This window comes from Chionomys nivalis, chromosome 14, assembly GCF_950005125.1.
Source record: "Chionomys nivalis chromosome 14, mChiNiv1.1, whole genome shotgun sequence".
NCBI classification, from domain to species: domain Eukaryota; kingdom Metazoa; phylum Chordata; class Mammalia; order Rodentia; family Cricetidae; genus Chionomys; species Chionomys nivalis.
In genome coordinates, this window is record NC_080099.1 from 16,516,499 (window position 1) to 16,535,623 (window position 19,125).

A 19,125-nucleotide genomic window follows, 5' to 3' on the forward strand; every position below is an offset into this window, starting at 1 on the left:
GAAAGGAAATTACCTCAACAGTTTTCAAATTTAGCCATGTCAGAGAAAGATCATTTCCAACTGGCAGCTTGCAATGGAAACTCGTCTACATTGCGATGTGTTTTTCTCCCTGAAATAGCTCCCTGCTTTGTTATTGTAGGATCATTTATGAGCACGGCTGGAGCGACCCCAGGGTCTGCATTTCCAAATCAAATGGCCTTAGAGTGTTTGTTCTCAGCGCAGACTTACCAGCCTGAATGGAAACCTGTGTTGTACACATTCAATAAATAATAACAGAAAGAATTCTGGGTTATTTGAATGTTTTCCTGGCAAAACTTAATCGAATTAACCCAATATCATCAACCTTTGCTAAGCAATTTGTGTACATTTGGACCTGGTAGCCTGAGTGACTATCTCTGGAAGGTGTGAACATATTACACAGGACCAACAGTTTGCACACTGGTGAGGAGGGGACTCCAGGAAAGAAGCCATGTGCACCAAAGTCTATGGATTAGCTCCTCTGTTTCCCCCTTCTTCTGTAATCCTGCCCTAGATACAAAAATACTGGCCCTACCCACTGGCAAATCCACAGGTCAGCTTAGAAGCCTGGGAGGAGAACCAGCCAGGGAGGTACCTTGGGATGTGCCTACCCCAGTAGACCTTTCCCAAACTTCAAAACAGCTTACTGGAATTGACTGACTCTTTGGGTGACAATGAGCAGTAAAAGCCACACCATTCTGATCTATTTCACCTGATTAAGTCCCCTTTGACCTTTCTGAATCTCAAACTGTGTTAAGACAGAGAGCCATAGGTTCAGAATGGGACTGAAAGAACAGAGAGACTTCGACTGTGTCCCCCGGGGTGGCTTCAGGCAGAGGATGGGTGGGAACTAAGAAAGTGGCATATTGAGAAATAACTTTCTGTTGTTCACCAGCCACATTGTTAGCCGAACTCGCTATAGGACAGAAACAATTGGTGTGGTGTTTCATCAAATATATGATCTTAGAAGTTGTTGCCTTGTAAAAACCTTAACAATTTTATGCAACACACACACACACAAATTCTCTTGGATTTTCTGTGTAGATTGAACAAGATTTTTGCCAAGATACCATGATGGTGTGTCATCCACAGACATAGCCGAATCCTAGCCTTCTAAACCCACTCTTTCAAGTCACTATCGGAGCCTGACTTTAGCGAGAGCCTAGAAGACTGTGCATTGAAGGCAGTGCTGTCCCCCGCCACAAGCAGTCAATTTAAACAGCGGAGAAGTCAGAATGACATCTCGCTATTTGGGAAATTAAGAGCCTCTTTCAAGAGGTTTAAAAATTTGTCTTTATTCTTTTCAGCAACTAGAACAAATCCAAATTTATAAAGACAAGTCTAGAGACTTTAAACAGTTTCTACTCGTGGTTGTCAAGGCCTTAGGTTTCACTAAAGGTACTGGGTTTTTTTGTTTGTTTGTTTGTTTTGTTTTTTTTAACCAACGTACGAGTCTGAAACCCACAGAGAAAGAGAGTCAAGGTTGGACAGTGGTAAAAAGTCATCCTGGATCAATTTTAAGAGACAGAATAATGGAATAAAAATGTTTAAAAATAGGTGTGATAGAACATGCTAGTAATCCTAGCACATGAGAACTGAGACAGGATTAGGAGTTCAAGGCCACCTTGGGCTACACATGGAATTCTGATCAGCTTGCCAGATGAGAATCCTATCCAAAAACAAAAGAAAAACCAAAGTAAAAAAAAGCAGACAAAAATAAACAAATAAAATGTATGTTAAAGCAAGATGACTGTGCATGAACATTCGTATCAATTTTATATCAAATATCCTGGACATGGGGATGACGTATATGTCCATTAGCTACTGGGTGACTGAACAACCAAAGCATAAAGTTACTGGATGACATAACCTTGTGGTGAAAAGGGGTGAACTACTGACACCCACGGAAACGTGGAAGGTATTCAAAGGGATTATGGAGAAGGAGGGGTCAATTTCCGAAGCTTGTACGCTTTCACTACATGATGGTCTTGAAAAGAAAACACTATAGAGAGCAAGAAAAGCAGGGGCTGGAATGCATTGGCACAGCAAGAAAAATCCTGTGGTGGCAAAATGGCTCAGCATGTGGAATTTGCCATGGGCATGTGACCCTATCCATGTGGTCTAGTTAAAAATGTGAGAACACACGCGTGCGCGCGCACACACACAAATGTAAAACTAGCAAAAACCAAACTTTGTGAATATTTTACCAACATCAGGTTCTTGATCTTGATATTGAGCAAGACACTGTAACTGAAGGGGCCCAATCGAGGTTCTGTTTATGGATGAACATTAATTTTTATTTAATGAAATTAATTTTCATTAAGTCTTCAGGTTAAAGCCAGGCGGTGGTGGTGCACGCCTTTAATCCCAGCACTCGGGAGGTAGAGGCAGTCGGATCTCTGTGAGTTCGAGGCCAGTCTGGTCTACAATAGCTAGTTCCAGGACAGGAACCAAAAAAGCTACGGAGAAACCCTGTCTTGAAAATACAAAAAAAAAAAAAAAAAAGTCTTCAGGTTAAAACATTAAGTTATCTTGCCTTAGAGGTTTAGCCTGTAATCTCAGCAATTGAGAGGCTGAGGTTGGAGGATCACTGCAAGGTAAAGGTCTAGGGGCTGCATGGTGAATTCTAGATCAACCCATCAAGACGTTGTCTTAAACAACAAAAAATTAAAGCAGTCTTTGATAAAAAGCTGAGCAATAATCTACAAGAAAACAACTAAAAGCTTGAAGAAGATGTCACTAGATTCTTTAGTGTGGGCAGAGTTCTTACAAGTTAAAACCTTTTAAAACACGTCTCAAAAATATGGACTCTGTGTGTGACATTTGTCATGCTTCTATGAACCTAACCTGTCCATGTTGTCTAGCTAAACACAAACACACACACACACACACACACACACACACACACACACACACACTGGGAGGAGACAGAGGGACAGAGAGGGTTAAAATTGCCAAATTATAAGCTCTGTGAACATTATACTAGTGTTCAAAATAAACTTCAGAAGATGTAATTCAGGAAATGAAAGTCACAGTCAAATGGTCGTTGGAAAGAATGCTTGTCCCCTAGCTCAGGCCTACTGACTCAAAACACAGTTATGTGCACTGTAATAGTACATGTGAAGGACAGAGAAAATGCCCTATCTTCCAGTGACACAGAGGTCATGTGACCCACATATGCATGGCTATACTGTTAGAAACAATGTACATTGTTATTATGTAAAAGAATACCCATCCAGTCTATCAAGTAGGCTAGATGATACTTCCTAATGGTAGTCATCAATTACTGGTTTGCTATACTTTCATGATTATTTCAGAATATACCCCTGCTTGTTTTTTAGGTTAATCATAAAGTAGATCCATGTAGGTTCTTCCAGCAGAAGGCCTAGTACTATAGGAGAAGACAGCTCTGTGCTTCTAGAACAGCGGTTCTCAACTTATGGGTCGTGATGCCTTTGAAGTTGAACAACTTTTTCACAGGGATCAGAAAACACAGATACTTACATTACGATTCATAATATCAGCAAAACTGCAGCTATGAAAAAGCAAAAAAATTTATGGTTTGCGGCCACCACAACATGAGGAACCATATTAAAGGGTCTCAGTGTTAGCAAGACTGAGAACTACTGTTCTAGAGGGACAAGGTAAGTGGTAGAAAGCAAGATTGGTCACCTTGACTTTGAGCAGACTCAGCCTAATGTGTGTCAGGTAAAAATATTTTCCATGAACAGGTTTACAAAGAGAAAGAAAATAACATTTTAAATTCTAATTGAGTAAAAATATCTGGTGTGGGAGGTCCTTCTTTCTATGTGCTGCTTTTATTGCTTAATGAATAAAGAATGCTTTGAGCCTATGGCAGAACAGCGTAGGGTGGAGTAGAGCTAGGCAGGGAGGACTGGACTGAATGCTGGGAGAAAGAAGGGTGGAGTCAGAGAGATGCCATGGAACTGCCAGAGATAGACATGCTGGAACTTTAGCCAGTAAGCCACTGACTGCCACGTGGTGATACACAGATTAATAGAGATGGGGTAGTTTAGGATATAAATTAGCTAGAAAAACACTTACGCTATTGGCCAAACAGTACTGCAAATAATACAGTTTCTGTGTGATTTTTTCGGGTCTAAACTAGCTGGGCAGCCGGGATGAACAAGCAGCCTCCTCCAACAAATATCAAGAAAGACAATATCTGTGTATGGTTAGACAATGTTTCTATTTTAAGCTGAGCCCAAAAGTTTCAACAATTTAAAAGTTCATAATGTAGTAAAGTTACAGAAACATTAGGGATTCAGCTTGCCAAGGCAAAAGCCATTTTGAATGGCAACCACGGCAACTGTCCCAGAGTAACTCCAGTGAGTTTCCCCTGTATAGCTTCGCAGCAAACTAAAACAGACAATTCCATTAGACCCCAGAGTTAGGAATGTGCCTGACTCCTTGATATTATCTCAAAATAAACCAGGTACATTCCCCCAGGATGAAGTCATTTTTTTTCCTAACCCATAAGCATATCCTGTAGATGACTCAGACCGTGGTCATGCAATTGAACGTGCTACCCTGGATTGTGTTTCTCTCACTGCCTCTCCTAATACACTGTATTTTATGTGATGTTAGATGTGGCCAGAATTATGCTTGGAAAAGTAACAAAGGTTTATTGAATTAATCATTGATCAGCAAAGAAGTAATTCTAACTGCAGAAACATTGAGGCTTCAGAGAATGTTTGGCTTTGGGATGACCTTCCTGCCCTTTGCTCCAAAGGAATAACAGTGTTTTGAAGAAAAAATATAGATGTGAGAAATTATGAAAATTGGCACAAGAAGTATTTAGCGGAGATACATGCAAATGTATGAAGCTTAATTGGAAATGCATTAAAATATGATGGACAGAGGGGTACATGTACATATAACAAGTCTAGCGAACATAATGTTTCTAGCTTGGAAGCAGAAACAGCTTATGTTCCAGCTAATTATTTTGTCAACTTGACACAAGTCAGAGTTATTTGGGAAAAAGAACTTTGTCCTAGGTACTTTTTTATTGTTGTGATAAGATACAATGGCCAAGGCAGCTTATTTTGAAAGTAAAGTTTTGCTGGCATGCATTCATGCCCACTCACACACGGTGTCAACAGCTGCTTTTGCACAAACACAGGAACGCTGGGGAGCTGCGACATGTACAGCCAAGCCTTCTGTGAACTCGAATCGCTACTTATTACGTCACCCATAATACAGTCCTGTTCCTCTCTCCATTCATCCCAGAACTATCCATGTTGTGACAGCTGAAGTCCCACATTGCAGAAAATCCCTGAGTTACAGCAACTCTAGACAGTCAATTGCACTTTCTCACAGTGAATCTTTTTGCACAGAATCCCCCACTCACGATTACATACCAAGAGGGACTTCTAAATCTGACAACCTCCGGAATGGCACTGAACAAACCGCCTTCATTGCTTGTCTATAAAGTGACAAAAGAGACAAGTCTCATTCCCTGGTGGCAATAAGGATGAAGAGGGGTGCTGCTGGCCAGGTGGGACATACCTGGGACACCCAAATGTGCACACATAAATGATGGTTCTGGGAGTAATTGGTTATTAATAATACTCGGAACTGTACCAACTTGTTTATAGCTATATTCTGTGGCTTAATAGTAAGTCTGATATATAACTTGTAGTCACAGATATATTTAAACAAATGTTATTATTGTTTTTATTTCAGGCAGCCAGACATTCATTCTGACACCTTTAACCCAGCATCAATATGCATCCTTCTGTCCCTCATTCCAATCATGGCTTATTTATCCCAATGAAATTACAGGTTCCCAATTAAACGTAATTTTTAGAAGTCTTTCTCTTTAAGAGCCACTAGATTGGCTACTCTTTTAGACTGAGAGAGGTAATGCCATGGCCACCTTTACCCTTCAGTACCCATGGAAGCTTTATACTGTATTTTGTGGTGTGCTTAATATTGGATAACCTCCATGAAGGATTAAACTCCAAGAAGTCCCTGAATAGATCCTTTAAATATTTCACTCACAGAGCCTAGCCCATGATGTCCCTCTAACCCGAATAGAGTCATACCTTGTACAACAGTGGAAATGCAGTCTGAGAAACATGCCATGGTGCCATGTCCTCATTGTATAAATATCATGGCATGTCCTTAGACAAGATGGCTACAACCACACTAGACAAGGTAATGCCAGGGACCACTGTCACATATCCACTGTGGTGGTGACCTAAATGCCGTTGGTGCAGCCCATTACTGTACTTGAATAGAAGGATGAGTCCTTCCAGCTTTGATGAATATCTTAGCAAGCCACTGCCATCCCCTGAGCTACACTGCACCAGTACAGAAAACTCTCTCCAAGGCCTTAGGAAAGCACATGGAGTGAGAACAGGAATATAAAGACATTCCTATTTATCTCCATCTCTCTCTGCATGTGTGTGTCTACAAGATGTGTGTTCTTTTAAGTGTGTATGCAGACTGTGACGTGTGGAGGTCAGAGGACATCCTCAGGTATCTTCTGTGCCAGGGGTCACTTCCCACCTTGCTTGAAACAATGTCTCTTTGCTGTTCTCCACTGTGTATGCCAGGCTAGCTGGTCCATGAGTTTCCAGGGATTCTCCTTTCTCAGTCCCCCATCTCCATGCTGGAGACCAGGGATTAGAGATGTGCAATGCCCCACCAAACATCACAAGGGCTCTGGAGATTCTAACTCTGATCCTCCTACTAACACGGCAAGCGGCTCATCCACTGAGGCATCATTGAAGCCCAAGTTCAGGTTGATATTTTTTCAATTTTTCTTTTTCTTAAGACATATAAAATGAAAAATGATTTTGCCCTGGGAGCTTAGTCCTAACCCTTTCTAGTCTCTCCTCTCCTCCCTCACCTCCCCCATCTCTCTCTACACACACACGCACATATACACAGACACATACGTATACTTTTCTTGGCAACATTGCACTAGAATCTGATTAGCACCATATTATATTATGGGCGGGTTTTTTTTTTCTCTAAGTCTTGCAAGCCAAAACCTAGGCAGTGGTTCAACTGATCTTCGAAGTGGGCCTCTCCAGTGGAGCTGGGACGCCAGGGTGGCAGGCAGAGGAAGGAACTTGTGAGGAGACTTGCCCAGGCCTTGCAAGTAAAGCATCTGCTTCTTGGCCTCCGAAGTGAAACAACTCAATAATTACAGACCTCCAGGCTTTTTTTTTTCTTACCTCAGGAAACATTTTACAACTAACTAGCAATTTCCAAAAATATGGCTCAAGCAACACGTCTCCCTATCTTCTTGTGTAGGAGAGGGTGTGAGCTGTAACGAGACAGGGGCTTGTTATCTCAGGGGGCTCTTGGCGAGGTGCTCCTGAGGACAGCTTTTAATTGGGTAAGCACATGATAGCGAAGACAGGGACTCTGAAACTTTCTTCCAGGAGAAACCAAGGCCCTGCTGCCAAGTCTTCTCGTTAGAATAAATTAAAATGTCAGCTGGGCGGGTGAGAAGGGTCGTGGGTGGGGAAGGAGGGCAAATACATAGCCTGACATCTTCATAAGACTGTGGAAGCTGGAAATTTGCTTCCAATTTTGAGAGATCCCAGGTTTCTGGAACCCATTCAGGAATAAAGACAAGGCTTCCAGGTGGTCAGCCTGCTCACACTATAAGTAGCACGGGGCCAGGTGCAGCGACTATAAATGAAAAGATCAGTCGTAACTCCAAGGGACTGTGCAGTGATGGGAACCCTCCAAGACTGGCATCCTCAGAACTTGAACCAGAGAAAAAGAAACATCAAAATTAATTTGGATGATCTGTCAATCTTAGGCTTATGCCCGAAATCATTTCAGGGTTCCCAAATTCAGGGTCAGATGGAACAGCGATTCTTCCTCAGAGACAGAGTCCTCAGATTACAGCGTGAAAATCACCCATGAGCTAGCAAACCGCAGAGCCCGAGACTTAGCTATCAATTGCCTCTTCCAGACAGCCTTCTTTGGTTTCTTAAGGTCCACCCTCCATGCATCCACTGAATCTCAAACATAAGACAAGGAGGCTTGTCTGTCTCTCCTCATTTTGCTTGAGGGCAGTGGTTCTCAACCTTCCTAATGCAGCCTTTTAATATAGTTCATGTTGTGGTGACCTCCAACAATAAAGTTATTTTGTTGTTACTTCATAACTATAATTTTGCTACTGCTATGACTTGCAATTTAAAGGTCTGATATGCAGGATATCTGAGACGTGACTCCAAAGGAACCACGACCCACTGGTTGAGAACCACTTTAGTGCACCATCTCTATCTGAGTGGTCATTTGTTGGAAGACTTGTTGGAATTGGGGTGACTTCCAAGGCCTCTATTGTTCTGAGAAACATCCTCCCTGGGTCAGCTCTTGTTTTCAAGCCCATTTCTTCTTGCTCACAAAGGTAAAGTTGAACTTGTGTCCAACTTCTTGTGGATGCAGGGCACCAATGGGCTAGAACTTGGAAGACAGGAAACCAGCCAGGAGCAGGTGAAGGCACAGAGTCCTGAAAAAAGAGTTCAAGAAGGACACACTGGCAGTTCATGGGAGAACTGTGAGTTCGGGGGGGGGGGGGGGGGGAAGGGGAGAATTGTTTCAGGAAAACTATTTTGAATTGTAAAATATGGTCAAATGAATGTAGTTTTTTTTCTTTCAGAAAGTAGGTTAATTTGGATGACAGATTTTTAAAAGAAGGGTAAGCCTTTCTAGCTAGGGTGGTAGATATGTTCCGTGCCTTAGTGGAAATGAACACTTAAAATACATAAAAGTAGCAATGTTGTGTGTCTGTGTCGCATGCATATGTGTACAAGTGTGTGCAGGTGACGAGCTAGTCGAGAACAGAGACGGATGTGCAATGTCTTCTTCTGTGGTCCCATGCATTATTCCCTTGGGAGAAGTTCTCTTGTTGAACATGATACTATTTTTTGGCTGGTGACCAACAAACCATTGTAATTCTCCTGACACGGTTTCATTCACCCAGCACTGGGGTTAGGTGCATCCATGGCCAAACCGAACTTCTTACATAGGTGGTGGCTATCCAAAATCAGGTCTTCATGCTTGTAGAGCCAATGTTCTTTCCCACTGAGCCATCTCCGCAGCCCCCAAATATGAGTATGTTGTTAAGCAACAAATTGAACTGCTTATAGTTAGTATTGTTTTCCATACAGTTTTTAGTGGGTTTTGTTTTGTTGGGGTTCTTTTGTTGTTTATTTTCACTTTTACAACTTGTTCTAAGGATAAACAAGGTACCTAACTGGTAGAGTAACAGTATAATCATAGAGAGTTCTGCCATCAGACTTGGTAGTGAAACCTTCATGGTGTATTTCCCAGAAACCCAGAAAAAGAAATGATTCTAATGACTGGGCTGGCAATCCTTTATAAGTCAGGTGGTTCTCCATTCTCTGCTTCCATCAGTACTAACGGGACCTAATCAAATTAGAGGTAATTTTTGATGATAGAGCCTACAGAACTTCATAGGAAGTTGGAGGCTTAAGGGATGTGGCTATAATAAAACTCTTTCTAGTCCATCTACATGTTTATATGAACAAGAACAAGTTTTTTTTTTTTTTTTTTTTTTTTTTTTTTTTTTTTTTTTTTTTTTGTGCCTCCAACTTAAAAACAATGTAGGGAATGAACGGATACCGAGACCCAAGCTGTTAAAGGAAAGAGCTGCATTCATTCACAGGCAGGGAAAAAAAATCAGGACACAAAAGAAACTTGTCTGCATCATTAAATATGCTTTCCTTATGAATGCTGGATTTTACTCTTTATGTCTACTAATTAATTATCAATATTTACACTGTATTTTGTGTACTAGTACTAATAGTAACAACTCAATCTGGAACAATTTTATTAAAATATTAGAGCATTCTGGTGACATGAAATAAAAATAAACTTGGGTTCCATGCCCATTGTTTGAGGCTTGTGCATTTAACAGTGTGAAAAAGGCGTTACATATAAAAGTATGTTACATTAAGAAAAAGCTGTACAGTGTAAGCTCAACAGAAATAAGAGTTTAAGGAGAGTATATGTCTGAAAGAATTGTCTTGTGTTCAATAAGAGCAGGAGATATATAATTTAAAGAGATGGTGGTAGATATGAAATTGTTACATTTAAATTCTCAAAAAGGAAAGAGAATAGTTAATTTAAAATGTCTGTACTCCCAATATAGCAAATATTTTGTGCTCCTGAACTATTTAAAAATCGCCTGTACTATAAGAAGAGGCGGGCATGGTGGAGCATGCCTTTAATCTCACCGCTTGGTGTTGGGAATCTCTGAGTTCTAGGCCAGCCTACCTGGTCTACAAAGTGAGTCCCAGGACAGCTAGGGCTACAGAGAAACCCTGTCTTAGAAAACAAAACAAAACAAATAAACAAAATACAAAATGAGAAAAGGAAAGACAACGAAGGATACCATCATTCAGGTCCAGGGACAACCTACAGAGTGGGGAAAGACCTTTACCAATGAAACAGCTGATAAAGAGCTAGTGTATATACTGAACACCAAGAAAGCTATTCAAATAAAAACTGGGGTACAGAGCTAAGCAGAGATTTCTCAAAAGATGAAGCACAAAAGATTGAAAAACAACGAAAAGAATGTCAACATCCTTCAACACCAGGGAAATGAAAATTAAAACCATGTTACCGCAGCCATGGCCAAGATCAATAATACAAGTGACAACTCAAGTTTTCAAGGATTCAGGATAAGGGACACACTTACTCATTGCTAGTGGCAGACCAAATAGACACTATGAAAATCAGTGTAGTAGTTCCTTAGGAATCTGGAAAATGATACACCTCAAGATCTAGGTAGACCTGTGAGGAAGAAGGAAAAAGAGTAAAAGAGCCAGAGCTGATGACTGCAAGGAAACAATATCTTCCAGGCACAACAGGGCTGAGGTACATATGAACTCACGGAGACTGTGGCAGCATACATGGGACCCGCACAGGTTTAAGTCAAACTGGATCCCAGCACTAAGAGAGAAATGGAGATAAGATCCCACCCCTAACTAAGAAGCAATGTGCAATTGATACCCAATGGCAAAGGAAGAATTCATTTTCTCCAATGGAATATCACTGAGTATACTATTCACACACCAAGGCAGGCCAACACAACACTTTTTGTGAACTTTTTGTTTCAATTTGTTTGTTTTTTTGTTTTTTTTTTTTTTTTGGCTTGGCTTGTTGATCTTTGGCTTGTTTGCTTTTTTTTTTAAGTGGGTATATTTGTGGATTATTTTGGTTTTAGGTTTTATTTGTTTTTTGTTTTGTTTCAGAGAGAAAGAGAGAGGAAGAAAGAGAGAAAATATAAGTTTGGGTGGAGAGGGAGCTGGGGAGGATCTGGGAAAAGACAGGGGAGGAGATAAAAGAAAATTTTAAAAATGAGAAGAAAGCAAAGTTAACCCAAAGCTTCAAAATGCTCTATCATGGCTGCAAAGGTAGAGTAGAGCAGAGTGGCTCAAATGATGGACAGAAAGCAGAGAGAGAGAGGAATGTAGTGCTCTCTTGGCTCATCCTTTTCCTGTTCTTTTCCCCTGGGTCCTCAGCCTATAAATGGTGCCATTTATTTAGGAAAGGTCTTACTAATTCAGCTAATTTTCTCTGGAATGCTTTCAGTGATACTGCAGGGCTGTGTCTCATGAATCTCATGGGTGATTCTAAATCCAGTGACGTTGACAATGAAGACTGACCATCACACTGGTGAACGAATACCTTCTATGTGATATTCTTCTCATTTTTGTCTTGATAATAGATGGGGCTGGAGAGAGGGCATGGTGGTTAAGAGCACTGGCTGCTCTTGCTGAGGACCTGGGTTCAGTTCCCAGAACCACATGGCAGCTCACAACCATTTGTAACTTCATCTCCAGGGGTCCAACACCCTTTTCTCACCTCCTTGGACACCAGGCATGCATGTGGTACAAATACATACAGACAATATACAATCAAAATAAAAATAAAGACATCTTTTTGATTTGAGCAAATGATATACTTAATTTCAAGATGAAAGGTAGACATTTTTAACCAGGGAAGTTCACCTCCCAGTCCTGGACTTCAAAGATAGTTTTCTACTCCATGGTAACTTTGGCTCCTTCTATGTGTGTCTCTGATATTCCAGCCAACAGAAGAGGAAACTGAGTGAGAAGTGTGTAATCCTGTAGCCTGAAGGCAGCAACCAGACAATGCATAACAATGTGCCCCAATTAAACAATTAAACTTTACTTCTAAGTGCACATGAGAAGCAGGCTCAGTCAATGGGCTATATTGTGTAAACCCTTTGGAAGCTTCTCCTCAAGATAACCAAGGTCTCATTCATCTCAGGATTTAATGTCCATAAGGAGAAAGAAAATTCATGTGCCAAGTGGTGGTGGCACATGCCTTTAATACCAGCACTTGGGAGGCAGAGGCAGACAGATCTCTGTGAGTTCGAGGCTAGCCTGGTCTGTAGAGTGAGTTCCAGGACAGCCAGCACTGTCTCACGGAGAAACCCTGTCTCGAAAACACACACACAAAGAAAAAGAAAAAAGAAAAAAGAAAAAGAAAAGAAAGAAAGAAAGAAAGAAAGAAAGAAAGAAAGAAAGAAAGAAAAAAGTGAGAGAGAAAATGAAATTCAAGACTAGGAACCTTCATTGACTTTCAAACAGGTTTCAAACACTAACAAAGATGCTCCTTCTTGCCTCTTCAGGGAAAATGACTACTAAGACTGGAAGTGCACTGGCCAAAGAGAGAAAATAGTGGAAAGTCTTGGGATGGGAAAGGAGAAAAACATTTTGTTTCTTCCAAAGAGTTGGCTGGAGATTTAACCTAGAAGTTCATTCATGGTTTAAAATGTTCCTCAAGCAGAAAATGGTATTTGTCCCTTAATATATCTCACCCCACTTTTACAGAATCCATAGATTTAGGAGATACATACAACTTCTGAAATGAGGGCTAAGATTCTTAGCATTCTTTGAAGCAATGCACATCCATGTGATCAGGCCCTGGTCAGTGATACATACACAGACTAGGGAGGAGGCAGCCTGAGGGTCCTTTTAAGAGCAGAGACTGGTCTGGGCTTCTTTCCGTTCCCTTCCTTTTGTCTGCTGGCATAGCGCGAGTTCTAATAGGTCTCAATAATAAAAGCCCCAAGTCAAATATAGGGAGAAAATGCTGAGAGACCAGAGAGACGAAGGAGGAAAACAACAGCCAGCTTACCTAATCAACTTCCCAGACGAAATGAGGAGTCCGTTCCTGTCTCCTCCTGCCTTACCACTTCCTCTCTCTGCCCAGCCAAATCACTTCCTGTCTGTTTGCACAGACCTCCAGACCTCTATGGTTAGCTAGCAGCTAGCTCCGCCCTCCGATCTACAGGCAAGCTTTATTTGTAAAAACAAGATATCACCACACGCTGGCTGGAATGTGGACTCGGAAAGCACCCTAAACCATAGGATGACTGAAAGAGCGAGCAATAGGAGGAAAGGAAGACGAGGACTTGCTCATGGTGGCCGAGCACCGGCGCATCTAAAGCAGGATCCCACTTGGAGAGTGGCATGCCTCGGTGTTTTCCGAGCTGCTGCTACTTTATGACACATTGCTTCTTCCCCAGAAGTTCCTAACTACTTTGCAGAGAATATGCTTCTTTCGACAAGCTCTCAAGGCTGTCTGGCAAAAATTATCCATTGTCTTTGCCCACTCAATGAAACCCTCTTTGAGATGTACCTGGTTATTAGCTACTCGAAGACTTGCCTGACTTTTCTCATGTCTTTTTTTTTTTTCTTCTCATTTTTAGCCACCCGACTTCATGTTTGCTCTGTCCTCAGCACTGCCACGGTTCTCCTGTTCGACTGCGTACTGTGTGAATTGCAGCAGCGGGTATGAGCAGTAACATGCCTCAGCTGGGGGAGGGGCAACGATGCAGTTGGTAAATTGCTTACTGTGTAAACATGAGGACCTGAGTGGGGTCCCCAGAATCCATGTAAAATGCTGAGTTCAGCACCACACCGTTGTGATAGTAGCTCTGAGAACTGAATGATCTCTGGCACTTGCTGGCCAGTGGGTCTATCTGAATTGGTTCAGTGAGACTCTTGTCTCCAAAGAATAAATGGAGTCAGCTGAGGAAGACACCTGATGCTGATGGCCTCCACACGTGCACACACATGCATGGACATGCACACACAGCACGCAAGCGAGAACTGTGCACACACATACATGGACGTGAACACATTGCACACATACAAGAATCATCATGGAAATATATATGTATACTCTCATACATATATGTATACAATAACAATTTGAAAAAAAAAGAGGCCATAAATTTGAAGGGGAGTTGAGGGGGTATTTGAGAGGGGTTAGTGGGAGAAAAGATAAGGGACAAATGTTACAATATTATTATAAACTTAATTTTTTAATTTTTAAAAAAAATCAAATCTTTTTTTTAAAAGAACTTAACGATAGTTGTGAGGTTGTATTAGCTTTCTATCACTTATAATGAAATACCAGACACAATGTACTTATCAAGTAAAAAGAGGTTTATGTAAGTTACAATACTAGAGCTTCGAGCGCAAGATCAAATAGCACATGGGGCTCTGATAAAGGTGGTGCTTATCATGATAACAGTGTGTCTTGAACAAGGAAGAGACTCGTATTTCACAAGAGTCTTCCAGACCATGATGGAAGGATGACCCACTAAGCCAGGATTCCTAGGTTTTCCCAACACCACCGGCCTAGAAAGAACACCTTTCCATATATGAGTCTTTGGAAGGTATTCAACAGCCAAAACACAGCCTAAGTCATAAGGCTGAGGCCTTCACTGCCAGCAGTCATGACTGGAGTCTGACAGTGTGATGTTGGGTAACTGACCATGGCATCCCCGCAAGGAGAGCAGACGAAAAGCTTTCATGGTCTTTCCTTGATCTCTGTAGAGTCACAGTGTGCAATCAATACAGCAGTCCCCATTTGTTCATCAATTTCAAGATCCTCAACCATTCGGAGACACTCATGCCAATGTCCTTGGAAGAGAAGAGACACAAGAGGAACGAGCTCTCTTCCTTCTTGTACCCAGAAGAAAAGTCATGGAAGTACACTACCAGAAGATGATTGCATGCAGGTCCGGAAAAGAGCCCTCCCCGTCCCTGCTGGCCACAGAACTGTAAGATCATCGATTTCTGTTGTTTGATGCAAAACTGTGGTATTCCATGAAGACAGGCCATGAAGACAAATATAATAGCATATGTGGAATCATGAAGATTCAGTGCCTTTTCCATTCAGTGTGACTAATCGACTCTTGCTCATCTTTGGTGATTTTGTAGTCCTTGGATACAGCTGCCAGGACCATTGGCAACAGAACTCACAGTTCTTATGGAATTTGCTTATGGTCTTAAAATGTACAAAGGGCCCCAAAGAACTTTCATTTATGTAAGTTCTAACCTTTTAATAATCACCATCTTAGAGATTAAAACTGGGAAAATGTCTTGCTTCTTTAAAAAATAAACACATTATATCTTTAGAAATGAAACTTTTTTAAATGAAAAATAACACATTCAAAACAACTTAATAAGAATAATGGAACTGAGCCCGGGGAGCTCACAAAGATGAGCCTCGGGACTGCTTGCTCACAAAGATGGATCCCCAGAATCCACATCTAAACAACAAAGATGGTGGTAGACACCTCCACTTCTAGCCCTGGGGAGCTGGAGATGTGAGGATAGACTAGAGCCCTCTGAGCAAGCTAGCCCACTTACTGAGTTCCAGGCCAGTGAGTGACTTTGTCATAAAAACAATAGTGGTTGGTACCTGGTGAGTGACACCTTAGCTCTTCCTCAGGCCTCCGCATGCAATCCGTGTACCCTAACACACATGCACCTGCATACACATGTCTACATACTTAATCACCTCTAAGAATAGTGGCATCATTTTCTAGTTTATAATTTCCTTAAGATCCTAATGACGATAGATGGATGTTGTAACCTGTTGTGGGATGATCCCTTGGCTGAAGGTGTGCTGGAACATGAGCCTCACACAGACATACCACGTAAATGGGAGTAACAAACGTTGGCCTTCTCAGAGCATTGCGTTTGTATAATATTCTTCTATAAAACTGAACCAAAACGTAACAAGTGGCCATTTATCAAAGGTTAACTGTTGTGTGGAATCTGAGACCAAGTCAACAAGCTTTGTATTCTGTTTTCGTGAAAGTTCACTGGTACGTCACAACTTCTGAAGGGATATCATCATACATACCTGGGTAGCTTTATGCACTGGCCACTGGCTGAGTTACATCCATCTTCCAAATATGGACTTAGCAAAATATTTTATTAAATAAATATGTGTATTGCTGCCATCATGGGATTCACTGCAAAATCTTTCAAGGATTGAGAAGCTGTCATAGCAACCAATTCAAGTTTTTCAAGGTTTTCTTCATTCACAGTGTTATGGGGTCTCAAGGAATTAGTTCAGAGTCAGCGTGAAACAGACCTGGGAACACTGGATTGTTTCTTCCACTGCCTGATCTCCCTGGTACCCGACCACACACCATTTTGTGGAAGTTTAAGTGCGAATTCTGGCAGTGTGTCTTCCTGTCTCTGAGGAGGCTCTGGGCATTTGAACTGCTAAGATCTGAAAACTGGCTAGGGAGATGGCATGATTCTGTCATTGCATGTGGTGATTTTTTTTTTTTAAGACATAGCCCTAACTGTCCTGGAACATACTAGGTAGACCAGGCTAGCCTCAGATTCACAGAGATCTAACAGCCTCTGCCTCCCAGGGCAGGGATTAAAGGCACAGCCTCTGACTTTAATTCTTTACACAGACCAAATAAGAACCTAATAAGCTTTCCTTTACTTTCCACGCAGGGACTTGGTGATCAATTATCTCCAATGGTATCCCTTCCCTGAGCCGGGTTATAGTTAGTATTGCTTTGTCCACCCCTACCCTGGTCCGTATAGCATGTTACCTTTGCCACCTCTGATCCTGTCACCCCAGTTGAAGATGCTTGGACTTCTCCCAGGGGTTCAGTTTTCAACACTATAGTGAAGGCCATGCTCGCTAGAGCTCTGAGTGGATGAACACAGTCACATGATTTATCCACTCTAGCACTCCCATTTCCCTTGGCATATGGCCCTTTGCTTTGTGGGACTTCAGAACCTTCTAGCATTTCAACTTCACTTAAAGTAGAGCTACTTTGGGTTCATATTCTCGCCAAACAAAGTAAATTATTAGAGCCATTTGAACCCCTCTGGGCTAAAAATCATTCAATTTGGAGTCTCTGTTGGTGAGTAAGTCCATATCAATTAGTTTGGCTGGATCCAATTACGTATTTCTTCCTCCTTGATCCCACACCCGTAAGATCCACTCCCACACATGTTCCCCAGATTTCTATCATTAGAGCTTGGCAGAATCATTCCATTGTTGTGGTGTCTATTACTCCCGTTCGTGGGTTGTAATCTGTACCCTATCCTTCCAGCATCTGCTGGAACGTGAGCCTGTTTGGGAGTCTGGATGGAAAAGGGCTACAGGGACAGGTTTGGGGACCCAGCAGTGTTTTGAAGGCAGCTCCCTCTAGTAGACCTGAAGTTCTTCAAGCACAGTTAAGAGGGCTGCTCGTAGTAGCATGGGAGACTTCAGGGTTTCAGAGTAGTGTTCTTTGCTTTACTGAATGAAATACCCTCACCCCTATACAGCCCCAGTCCAATCTTTAGGGTCCTCTTTCTTCCTATCTATGCCCCAGGCTTAACAAAGTAGACCCAGTTACCCTTGTAATGCCATGACCTGTAGAGTTAGGCTTCCTTCCCTCCAGGAAATAAATCTGACTATTCTAGGATAATTCCTGATAGGGACGTCAGCTTTCAGTTCCTTTATGGAGACAATGATGTGAACATAAAGTCAGCTTCTAAAGCCATCATTTTATTGCCAAAATTACCATAAGAAACTTATAATCCACCCCATTGTCTTTCTTATTGTAACTAAAATATTGGATGCCAGTAACAGGTTGGTTACCAGGAATCTTCCAATAGCACGCGGCTGTAGGGACCTGCATTCAGGCATCTACAAGGGACAAACTGAGCAGCTGCTTGCCCACAGAAAGCAGTTGATCACTTGGGGGCCCTGCCCTCTGGAAACATCCAATCAGGACACAGAATCCATCCCAAAAAGCTCCGAAACCAATTCTGAAAACTCATCTTGAATGTTTGGCCACTAGAGTAGCACTCTTGGTGCAAATGGTTAAACCATTCTGGGCCAGGTTATCATCCTTGAGCTTCAGGTTCTAGGTTACAGATCAGAGCAAGAACACCCAGGAGCTTCATTCACAACAGAACAAATTGAATCTTGATGATGCATGTGTCCTCACAGAGCCACACCATGGACAGGCACACATGGACAAAACATGCAGATCTGCCAACTCACTTCCCTGCTGGGGTTCTCAAAGGTTCTCCATTGTCCATGGGGCAGCCCAGACTCACTGGCATCTAGACCTCTATCCTCCTGCCCAATGTGCCCCTCGTTCACTCACTGCTTTCAACTGTGAAGCCATCCAGAATAATCTAGCGTTCCCAGAATGGGGGCAGCAGAGTCCCTGAGTGCCTTTCTTTGACCTCACACTTCCCTTGTGGAAATTTAAGAACAGCAATGTCCATTGCTGCTTTTACTGTGATTTCTTGTCTGAAGTCTGCTGTTTGGTGTGTACCTGCCTATCTATTGACGACTCTCTTCTGCATGTTACACCCGAGGCTGACCTGGACTGCATCTCAAACATTGAATTGGCCATGAACTAATGGTAACAAAAGGAAAAATACCTTAAAAGTGAGAGGAAACCCATACAGTCTCCTCCACAGAGTGGAAGTGGTCAAGCAACTGTGTGACTCAAGAGCCCAGTGTTCTTTCTCAGGTTCTTTTTGTGAGTGTAGGTGGAGATGATTCCATGGGTGGGGACGGAGTGGATCCTTACCCCCAGTGGACACAGGGACTCTTATGTAACTGTCGATGATCTCCATATGCCTGGGCTGAACATTCCACAATATTATAAGTATGTACACTTATCATGAAAACACAAGAGACCATATACGGGAGTTTTCCTCTGATAGGTTGCTTCAAAATGGCTTCACTTTACTGAACTTGCCTCAATACTGGTTTAAGCCA